General features: G+C 44.0%; 1 long non-coding RNA gene across 7 annotated transcripts in view; it reads right to left on the reverse strand.

Moving 5' to 3' along the window:
• Positions 1 to 7,113, reverse strand: part of LOC307181399 — a 1,189,503-nt gene extending 1,182,390 nt beyond the window's left edge. For all 7 annotated transcript variants that reach the window (XR_013826672.1, XR_013826673.1, XR_013826674.1 and 4 more), the window contains exon 1: positions 7,053 to 7,113. This is a non-coding gene — a long non-coding RNA (uncharacterized lncRNA). The remainder of the gene's footprint in view (positions 1 to 7,052) is intronic.
• Between the last annotated feature and the right edge of the window lie 4,262 nt (positions 7,114 to 11,375).

An 11,375-nucleotide genomic window follows, 5' to 3' on the forward strand; every position in this document is an offset into this window, starting at 1 on the left:
AGGCTCAGCGTGCCGTACCGGAACCAGATTAGGGCCTGAAGCCATCCTGCGGTGTTGCGGCCAGCTCAAAAGAAAGCGAGTTGAAGAAAGGAGCTCAGGGGCACTGTAATTCACAAACCTGCAGAGTTATAAATGACAGCTATCGTCCAAAAATAGACTGAAGTAAGGCTGCCAAGAGGACTTGAAAGCGGGGCAGAATTGCAGGAAACCGATTTCAGGAGGTAGACTGGAATTGCATTGAAAGCATAGGAAAAGAGGCAGAACGTCCACAATGATGCACTTGGCCAAAAAGGGCGTATGCGTTTTTTCCTGAATATATTCAGGAAAAAACGCATACGCCCTTTTTGGCCAACCAAGCAAGCTTGCAAAGGAAATCTGCACTACAATGAAGTCTCACTTCCCCCCGGTCAAAAGGGCCATCTGAAAAAAGTGTAAAATCCAGAAAGGCAGGACAGGCCATGGAGAACTGGGAGCCTTGTTATGCTGATGGGCGGGATGTAAATTGCCAACAACCACTCGGGAGAAGTGTATGGTGTTTCCTGAAACATCTAAAAAACAAAGCAACAGAACCTAGGGCACTTCCCCTTATGGTCCTATAGCTTAGGGAAATTAAAATAAAAAAGACACAGCCACCCCAAAGTTTGGAACGGCTCTGTTTACAAGAACCTCGTTTACAGTACAAGTTCAACATCACAGAAAGTGAAAAATGGATAAAGAAGTTGTGGTATTTACTTACAAAGCAATATCACTCAGCAATGAATTCTGTGTCATCAGGCCCTTAGCAGCACAATGAGTGGATTCAGGTATGATGATTCTAACTGAAGTAAGTCACACAGAAAAAGAAACATCATAAGATATCAGTAATACACGGAATGTAAACTTGGCTACACAGGAAATGAATTACAGAACAGAACAGGGTCTCAAATTTAGAAAACCAACTTATGCTTGCTTAAGGGTAAAGGTGAGTTGGGGTGCTGCATAAAACCAGAGATTGAAATGAGCACAGATAAAGTTCCTTAAGTCAAATATGGAATAGACAAGAGCTACTCCTTGCTCAACGAAATGGACTCAACACCCCATATTAAACGCCTAAGAATGTACCTGACTAGTAAGTATCTTAAAACCTATGGATTGCTATGTCTCCGAAAGAGAATCAAGCATGTGTACAGGGGCATAAACGCAGCAGTGATAGGATTGGAGAGGTTCGGTGAGCAAATGAAGACCCTTTGAAGTCATATTGCATGGTACCCATTCCACGGGTTTCAACTACCCAGGTTTAAGGTATTCTTCCTTCAGCTAAAACATGCATGTGGAACCTAGAGTATGATCAACCATGTGATCGGGAGACGTGTTCAAATATGTCTCAGTTTTCGTACCCTGGTACTCGGGTGCAACATTCCAGACGCTTACTAACACTCTCCCCACTTGGAGAGTCAGTCCCTTTAACCTCCTGTTTGGCCCAGTTTGCAATTTCTGCGGAAGATGAACAGGAATAGCGAGAATCAATGAGAGACTACCTGGAGGTGTCTGGATGGGCAAATTTAACTCTCATTTCCCACCAGGAAGAGGAATTAACCAAAGGCTCAGCAGCCGTGCCAGAACCAGATTAGGGCCTGAAGACATCCTGCGGTGTTGCGGCCAGGTCACAAGAAAGCGAGTTGAAGAAAGGAGCTCAGGGGCACTGTAATTCACAAACCTGCAGAGTTATAAATGACAGCTATCGTCCAAAAATAGACTGAAGTAAGGCTGCCAAGAGGACTTGAAAGCGGGGCAGAATTGCAGGAAACCGATTTCAGGAGGTAGACTGGAATTGCATTGAAAGCATAGGAAAAGAGGCAGAACGTCCACAATGATGCACTTGGCCAAAAAGGGCGTATGCGTTTTTTCCTGAATATATTCAGGAAAAAACGCATACGCCCTTTTTGGCCAACCAAGCAAGCTTGCAAAGGAAATCTGCACTACAATGAAGTCTCACTTCCCCCCCGGTCAAAAGGGCCTTCTGAAAAAAGTGTAAAATCCAGAAAGGCAGGACAGGCCATGGAGAACTGGGAGCCTTGTTATGCTGATGGGCGGGATGTAAATTGCCAACAACCACTCGGGAGAAGTGTATGGTGTTTCCTGAAACATCTAAAAAACAAAGCAACAGAGCCTAGGGCACTTCCACTTATGGTCCTATAGCTTAGGGAAATTAAAATCAAAAAGACACAGCCACCCCAAAGTTTGGGACGCCTCCGTTTACAAGAACCTCGTTTACCGTACAAGTTCAATATCACAGAAAGTGAAAAATGGATAAAGAACTTGTGGTACTTACGTACAATCCAGTATTACTCAGCAATGAAATCTATGTCATCAGGCCCGTAGCAGCATAATGAGTGGATTCAGGTACGATGATTCTAACTGAAATAAGTCACACAGAAAAAGAAACATCATAAGATATCAGTAATACACGGAATGTAAACTTGGCTACACAGGAACTGAATTACAGAACAGAACAGGGTCTCAAATTTAGAAAACCAACTTATGCTTGCTTAAGGGGAAAGGTGAGTTGGGGTGCTGCATAAAACCAGAGATTGAAATGAGCACAGATAAAGTTCCTTAAGCCAAATATGGAATAGACAAGAGCTACTCCTTGCTCAACGAAATGGACTCAACACCGCATATTAAACGCCTAAGAATGTACCTGACTAGTAAGTATCTTAAAACCTATGGATTGCTATGTCTCCGAAAGAGAATCAAGCATGTGTACAGGGGCATAAACGCAGCAGTGATAGGATTCGAGAGGTTCGGTGAGCAAATGAAGACCCTTTGAAGTCATATTGCATGGTACCCATTCCACGGGTTTCAACTACCCAGGTTTTAGGTATTCTTCCTTCAGCTAAAACATGCATGTGGAACCCAGAGTATGATCAACCATGTGATCGGGAGACGTGTTCAAATAGGTCTCAGTTTTCCTCCCCTGGTACTCGGGTGCAACATTCCAGACGCTTTACTAACACTCTCCCGACTTGGAGAGTCAATCCCTTTAAACTCCTGTTTGGCCCAGTTTGCAATTTCTGCGGAAGATGAACAGGAATAGCGAGAACCAATGAGAGACTAGCTGGAGGTGTCTGGACGGGCAAATTTAACTCTCATTTCCCACAAGGAAGAGGAATTAACCAAAGGCTCAGCGTGCCGTGCCGGAACCAGATTAGGGCCTGAAGCCATCCTGCGGTGTTCCGGCCAGCTCACAAGAAAGCGAGTTGAAGAAAGGAGCTCAGGGGCACTGTAATTCACAAACCTGCATAGTAATAAATGACAGCTATCGTCCAAAAATAGACTGAAGTAAGGCTGCCAAGAGGACTTGAAAGCGGGGCAGAATTGCAGGAAACCGATTTCAGGAGGTAGACTGGAATTGCATTGAAAGCATAGGAAAAGAGGCAGAACGTCCACAATGATGCACTTGGCCAAAAAGGGCGTATGCGTTTTTTCCTGAATATATTCAGGAAAAAACGCATACGCCCTTTTTGGCCAACCAAGCAAGCTTGCAAAGGAAATCTGCACTACAATGAAGTCTCACTTCCCCCCGGTCAAAAGGGCCATCTGAAAAAAGTGTAAAATCCAGAAAGGCAGGACAGGTCATGGAGAACTGGGAGCCTTGTTATGCTGATGGGCGGGATGTAAATTGCCAACAACCACTCGGGAGAAGTGTATGGTGTTTCCTGAAACATCTAAAAAACAAAGCAACAGAACCTAGGGCACTTCCACTTATGGTCCTATAGCTTAGGGAAATTAAAATCAAAAAGACACAGCCACCCCAAAGTTTGGGACGCCTCTGTTTACAAGAACCTCGTTTACAGTACAAGTTCAACATCGCAGAAAGTGAAAAATGGATAAAGAAGTTGTGGTATTTACTTACAAAGCAATATCACTCAGCAATGAAATCTGTGTCATCAGGCCCTTAGCAGCACAATGAGTGGATTCAGGTATGATGATTCTAACTGAAGTAAGTCACACAGAAAAAGAAACATCATAAGATATCAGTAATACACGGAATGTAAACTTGGCTACACAGGAACTGAATTACAGAACAGAACAGGGTCTCAAATTTAGAAAACCAACTTATGCTTGCTTAAGGGTAAAGGTGAGTTGGGGTGCTGCATAAAACCAGAGATTGAAATGAGCACAGATAAAGTTCCTTAAGTCAAATATGGAATAGACAAGAGCTACTCCTTGCTCAACGAAATGCACTCAACATCGCATATTAAACGCCTAAGAATGTACCTGACTAGTAAGTATCTTAAAACCTATGGATTGCTATGTCTCCGAAAGAGAATCAAGCATGTGTACAGGGGCATAAACGCAGCAGTGATAGGATTGGAGAGGTTCGGTGAGCAAATGAAGACCCTTTGAAGTCATATTGCATGGTACCCATTCCACGGGTTTCAACTACCCAGGTTTAAGGTATTCTTCCTTCAGCTAAAACATGCATGTGGAACCTAGAGTATGATCAACCATGTGATCAGGAGACGTGTTCAAATATGTCTCAGTTTTCGTACCCTGGTACTCGGGTGCAACATTCCAGACGCTTACTAACACTCTCCCCACTTGGAGAGTCAGTCCCTTTAACCTCCTGTTTGGCCCAGTTTGCAATTTCTGCGGAAGATGAACAGGAATAGCGAGAATCAATGAAAGACTACCTGGAGGTGTCTGGATGGGCAAATTTAACTCTCATTTCCCACCAGGAAGAGGAATTAACCAAAGGCTCAGCAGCCGTGCCAGAACCAGATTAGGGCCTGAAAACATCCTGCGGTGTTGCGGCCAGGTCACAAGAAAGCGAGTTGAAGAAAGGAGCTCAGGGGCACTGTAATTCACAAACCTGCAGAGTTATAAATGACAGCTATCGTCCAAAAATAGACTGAAGTAAGGCTGCCAAGAGGACTTGAAAGCCGGGCAGAATTGCAGGAAACCGATTTCAGGAGGTAGACTGGAATTGCATTGAAAGCATAGGAAAAGAGGCAGAACGTCCACAATGATGCACTTGGCCAAAAAGGGCGTATGCGTTTTTTCCTGAATATATTCAGGAAAAAACGCATACGCCCTTTTTGGCCAACCAAGCAAGCTTGCAAAGGAAATCTGCACTACAATGAAGTCTCACTTCCCCCCCGGTCAAAAGGGCCATCTGAAAAAAGTGTAAAATCCAGAAAGGCAGGACAGGCCATGGAGAACTGGGAGCCTTGTTATGCTGATGGGCGGGATGTAAATTGCCAACAGACACTCGGGAGAAGTGTATGGTGTTTCCTGAAACATCTAAAAAACAAAGCAACAGAGCCTAGGGCACTTCCACTTATGGTCCTATAGCTTAGGGAAATTAAAATCAAAAAGACACAGCCACCCCAAAGTTTGGGACGCCTCCGTTTACAAGAACCTCGTTTACCGTACAAGTTCAATATCACAGAAAGTGAAAAATGGATAAAGAACTTGTGGTACTTACGTACAATCCAGTATCACTCAGCAATGAAATCTATGTCATCAGGCCCGTAGCAGCATAATGAGTGGATTCAGGTACGATGATTCTAACTGAAATAAGTCACACAGAAAAAGAAACATCATAAGATATCAGTAATACACGGAATGTAAACATGGCTACACAGGAACTGCATTCCAAAACAGAACAGGGTCTCAAATTTAGAAAACCAACTTATGCTTGCTTAAGGGGAAAGGTGAGTTGGGGTGCTGCATAAAACCAGAGATTGAAATGAGCACAGATAAAGTTCCTTAAGCCAAATATGGAATAGACAAGAGCTACTCCTTGCTCAACGAAATGGACTCAACACCCCATATTAAACGCCAAAGAATGTACCTGACTAGTAAGTATCTTAAAACCTATGGATTGCTATGTCTCCGAAAGAGAATCAAGCATGTGTACAGGGGCATAAACGCAGCAGTGATAGGATTGGAGAGGTTCGGTGAGCAAATGAAGACCCTTTGAAGTCATATTGCATGGTACCCATTCCACGGGTTTCAACTACCCAGGTTTAAGGTATTCTTCCTTCAGCTAAAACATGCATGTGGAACCCAGAGTATGATCAACCATGTGATCGGGAGACGTGTTCAAATATGTCTCAGTTTTCCTCCCCTGGTACTCGGGTGCAACATTCCAGACGCTTACTAACACTCTCCTGACTTGGAGAGTCAGTCCCTTTAACCTCCGGTTGGCCCAGTTTGCAATTTCTGCGGAAGATGAACAGGAATAGCGAGAACCAATGAGAGACTAGCTGGAGGTGTCTGGACGGGCAAATTTAACTCTCATTTCCCACCAGGAAGAGGAATTAACCAAAGGCTCAGCGTGCCGTGCCAGAACCAGATAAGGGCCTGAAGCCATCCTGCGGTGTTGCGGCCAGGTCACAAGAAAGCGAGTTGAAGAAAGGAGCTCAGGGGCACTGTATTTCACAAACCTGCAGAGTTATAAATGACAGCTATCGGTCAAAAATAGACTGAAGTAAGGCTGCCAAGAGGACTTGAAAGCGGGGCAGCATTGCAGGAAACCGATTTCAGGAGGTAGACTGGAATTGCATTGAAAGCATAGGAAAAGAGGCAGAACGTCCACAATGATGCACTTGGCCAAAAAGGGCGTATGCGTTTTTTCCTGAATATATTCAGGAAAAAACGCATACGCCCTTTTTGGCCAACCAAGCAAGCTTGCAAAGGAAATCTGCACTACAATGAAGTCTCACTACCCCCCGGTCAAAAGGGCCATCTGAAAAAAGTGTAAAATCCAGAAAGACAGGACAGGCCATGGAGAACTGGGAGCCTTGTTATGCTGATGGGCGGGATGTAAATTGCCAACAACCACTCGGGAGAAGTGTATGGTGTTTCCTGAAACATCTAAAAAACAAAGCAACAGAGCCTAGGGCACTTCCACTTATGGTCCTATAGCTTAGGGAATTTAAAATCAAAAAGACACAGCCACCCCAAAGTTTGGAACGGCTCTGTTTACAAGAACCTCGTTTACAGTACAAGTTCAACATCGCAGAAAGTGAAAAATGGATAAAGAAGTTGTGGTATTTACTTACAAAGCAATATCACTCAGCAATGAAATCTGTGTCATCAGGCCCTTAGCAACACAATGAGTGGATTCAGGTATGATGATTCTAACTGAAATAAGTCACACAGAAAAAGAAACATCATAAGATATCAGTAATACACGGAATGTAAACTTGGCTACACAGGAACTGAATTACAGAACAGAACAGGGTCTCAAATTTAGAAAACCAACTTATGCTTGCTTAAGAGGAAAGGTGAGTTGGGGTGCTGCATAAAACCAGAGATTGAAATGAGCACAGATAAAGTTCCTTAAGCCAAATATGGAATAGACAAGAGCTACTCCTTGCTCAACGAAATGGACTCAACACCGCATATTAAACGCCTAAGAATGTACCTGACTAGTAAGTATCTTAAAACCTATGGATTGCTATGTCTCCGAAAGAGAATCAAGCATGTGTACAGGGGCATAAACGCAGCAGTGATAGGATTGGAGAGGTTCGGTGAGCAAATGAAGACCCTTTGAAGTCATATTGCATGGTACCCATTCCACGGGTTTCAACTACCCAGGTTTAAGGTATTCTTCCTTCAGCTAAAACATGCATGTGGAACCTAGAGTATGATCAACCATGTGATCAGGAGACGTGTTCAAATATGTCTCAGTTTTCGTACCCTGGTACTCGGGTGCAACATTCCAGACGCTTACTAACACTCTCCCCACTTGGAGAGTCAGTCCCTTTAACCTCCTGTTTGGCCCAGTTTGCAATTTCTGCGGAAGATGTACAGGAATAGCGAGAATCAATGAAAGACTACCTGGAGGTGTCTGGATGGGCAAATTTAACTCTCATTTCCCACCAGGAAGAGGAATTAACCAAAGGCTCAGCAGCCGTGCCAGAACCAGATTAGGGCCTGAAAACATCCTGCGGTGTTGCGGCCAGGTCACAAGAAAGCGAGTTGAAGAAAGGAGCTCAGGGGCACTGTAATTCACAAACCTGCAGAGTTATAAATGACAGCTATCGTCCAAAAATAGACTGAAGTAAGGCTGCCAAGAGGACTTGAAAGCCGGGCAGAATTGCAGGAAACCGATTTCAGGAGGTAGACTGGAATTGCATTGAAAGCATAGGAAAAGAGGCAGAACGTCCACAATGATGCACTTGGCCAAAAACGGCGTATGCGTTTTTTCCTGAATATATTCAGGAAAAAACGCATACGCCCTTTTTGGCCAACCAAGCAAGCTTGCAAAGGAAATCTGCACTACAATGAAGTCTCACTTCCCCCCCGGTCAAAAGGGCCATCTGAAAAAAGTGTAAAATCCAGAAAGGCAGGACAGGCCATGGAGAACTGGGAGCCTTGTTATGCTGATGGGCGGGATGTAAATTGCCAACAGACACTTGGGAGAAGTGTATGGTGTTTCCTGAAACATCTAAAAAACAAAGCAACAGAGCCTAGGGCACTTCCACTTATGGTCCTATAGCTTAGGGAAATTAAAATAAAAAAGACACAGCCACCCCAAAGTTTGGGACGCCTCCTTTTACAAGAACCTCGTTTACCGTACAAGTTCAATATCACAGAAAGTGAAAAATGGATAAAGAACTTGTGGTACTTACGTACAATCCAGTATCACTCAGCAATGAAATCTATGTCATCAGGCCCGTAGCAGCATAATGAGTGGATTCAGGTACGATGATTCTAACTGAAATAAGTCACACAGAAAAAGAAACATCATAAGATATCAGTAATACACGGAATGTAAACTTGGCTACACAGGAACTGCATTCCAAAACAGAACAGGGTCTCAAATTTAGAAAACCAACTTATGCTTGCTTAAGGGGAAAGGTGAGTTGGGGTGCTGCATAAAACCAGAGATTGAAATGAGCACAGATAAAGTTCCTTAAGCCAAATATGGAATAGACAAGAGCTACTCCTTGCTCAACGAAATGGACTCAACACCCCATATTAAACGCCAAAGAATGTACCTGACTAGTAAGTATCTTAAAACCTATGGATTGCTATGTCTCCGAAAGAGAATCAAGCATGTGTACAGGGGCATAAACGCAGCAGTGATAGGATTCGAGAGGTTCGGTGAGCAAATGAAGACCCTTTGAAGTCATATTGCATGGTACCCATTCCACGGGTTTCAACTACCCAGGTTTAAGGTATTCTTCCTTCAGCTAAAACATGCATGTGGAACCCAGAGTATGATCAACCATGTGATCGGGAGACGTGTTCAAATATGTCTCAGTTTTCCTCCCCTGGTACTCGGGTGCAACATTCCAGACGCTTTACTAACACTCTCCTGACTTGGAGAGTCAGTCCCTTTAACCTCCTGTTTGGCCCAGTTTGCAATTTCTGCGGAAGATGAACAGGAATAGCGAGAACCAATGAGAGACTAGCTGGAGGTGTCTGGACGGGCAAATTTAACTCTCATTTCCCACCAGGAAGAGGAATTAACCAAAGGCTCAGCATGCCGTGCCAGAACCAGATTAGGGCCTGAAGCCATCCTGCGGTGTTGCGGCCAGGTCACAAGAAAGCGAGTTGAAGAAAGGAGCTCAGGGGCACTGTATTTCACAAACCTGCAGAGTTATAAATGACAGCTATCGGTCAAAAATAGACTGAAGTAAGGCTGCCAAGAGGACTTGAAAGCGGGGCAGAATTGCAGGAAACCGATTTCAGGAGGTAGACTGGAATTGCATTGAAAGCATAGGAAAAGAGGCAGAACGTCCACAATGATGCACTTGGCCAAAAAGGGCGTATGCGTTTTTTCCTGAATATATTCAGGAAAAAACGCATACGCCCTTTTTGGCCAACCAAGCAAGCTTGCAAAGGAAATCTGCACTACAATGAAGTCTCACTACCCCCCGGTCAAAAGGGCCATCTGAAAAAAGTGTAAAATCCAGAAAGACAGGACAGGCCATGGAGAACTGGGAGCCTTGTTATGCTGATGGGCGGGATGTAAATTGCCAACAACCACTCGGGAGAAGTGTATGGTGTTTCCTGAAACATCTAAAAAACAAAGCAACAGAGCCTAGGGCACTTCCACTTATGGTCCTATAGTTTAGGGAATTTAAAATCAAAAAGACACAGCCACCCTAAAGTTTGGAACGGCTCTGTTTACAAGAACCTCGTTTACAGTACAAGTTCAACATCGCAGAAAGTGAAAAATGGATAAAGAAGTTGTGGTATTTACTTACAAAGCAATATCACTCAGCAATGAAATCTGTGTCATCAGGCCCTTAGCAACACAATGAGTGGATTCAGGTATGATGATTCTAACTGAAATAAGTCACACAGAAAAAGAAACATCATAAGATATCAGTAATACACGGAATGTAAACTTGGGTACACAGGAACTGAATTACAGAACAGAACAGGGTCTCAAATTTAGAAAACCAACTTATGCTTGCTTAAGGGGAAAGGTGAGTTGGGGTGCTGCATAAAACCAGAGATTGAAATGAGCACAGATAAAGTTCCTTAAGCCAAATATGGAATAGACAAGAGCTACTCCTTGCTCAACGAAATGGACTCAACACCGCATATTAAACGCCTAAGAATGTACCTGACTAGTAAGTATCTTAAAACCTATGGATTGCTATGTCTCTGAAAGAGAATCAAGCATGTGTACAGGGGCATAAACGCAGCAGTGATAGGATTGGAGAGGTTCGGTGAGCAAATGAAGACCCTTTGAAGTCATATTGCATGGTACCCATTCCACGGGTTTCAACTACCCAGGTTTTAGGTATTCTTCCTTCAGCTAAAACATGCATGTGGAACCCAGAGTATGATCAACCATGTGATCGGGAGACGTGTTCAAATATGTCTCAGTTTTCGTACCCTGGTACTCGGGTGCAACATTCCAGACGCTTTACTAACAATCTCCCGACTTGGAGAGTCAATCCCTTTAACCTCCTGTTTGGCCCAGTTTGCAATTTCTGCGGAAGATGAACAGGAATAGCGAGAACCAATGAGAGACTAGCTGGAGGTGTCTGGACGGGCAAATTTAACTCTCATTTCCCACAAGGAAGAGGAATTAACCAAAGGCTCAGCGTGCCGTGCCGGAACCAGATTAGGGCCTGAAGCCATCCTGCGGTGTTCCGGCCAGCTCACAAGAAAGCGAGTTGAAGAAAGGAGCTCAGGGGCACTGTAATTCACAAACCTGCAGAGTTATAAATGACAGCTATCGTCCAAAAATAGACTGAAGTAAGGCTGCCAAGAGGACTTGAAAGCCGGGCAGAATTGCAGGAAACCGATTTCAGGAGGTAGACTGGAATTGCATTGAAAGCATAGGAAAAGAGGCAGAACGTCCACAATGATGCACTTGGCCAAAAAGGGCGTATGCGTTTTTTCCTGAATATATT

This window comes from Stenella coeruleoalba (assembly GCF_951394435.1).
Source record: "Stenella coeruleoalba genome assembly, contig: scaffold_80, whole genome shotgun sequence".
In the NCBI taxonomy this organism is placed as follows: Eukaryota; Metazoa; Chordata; class Mammalia; order Artiodactyla; family Delphinidae; genus Stenella; species Stenella coeruleoalba.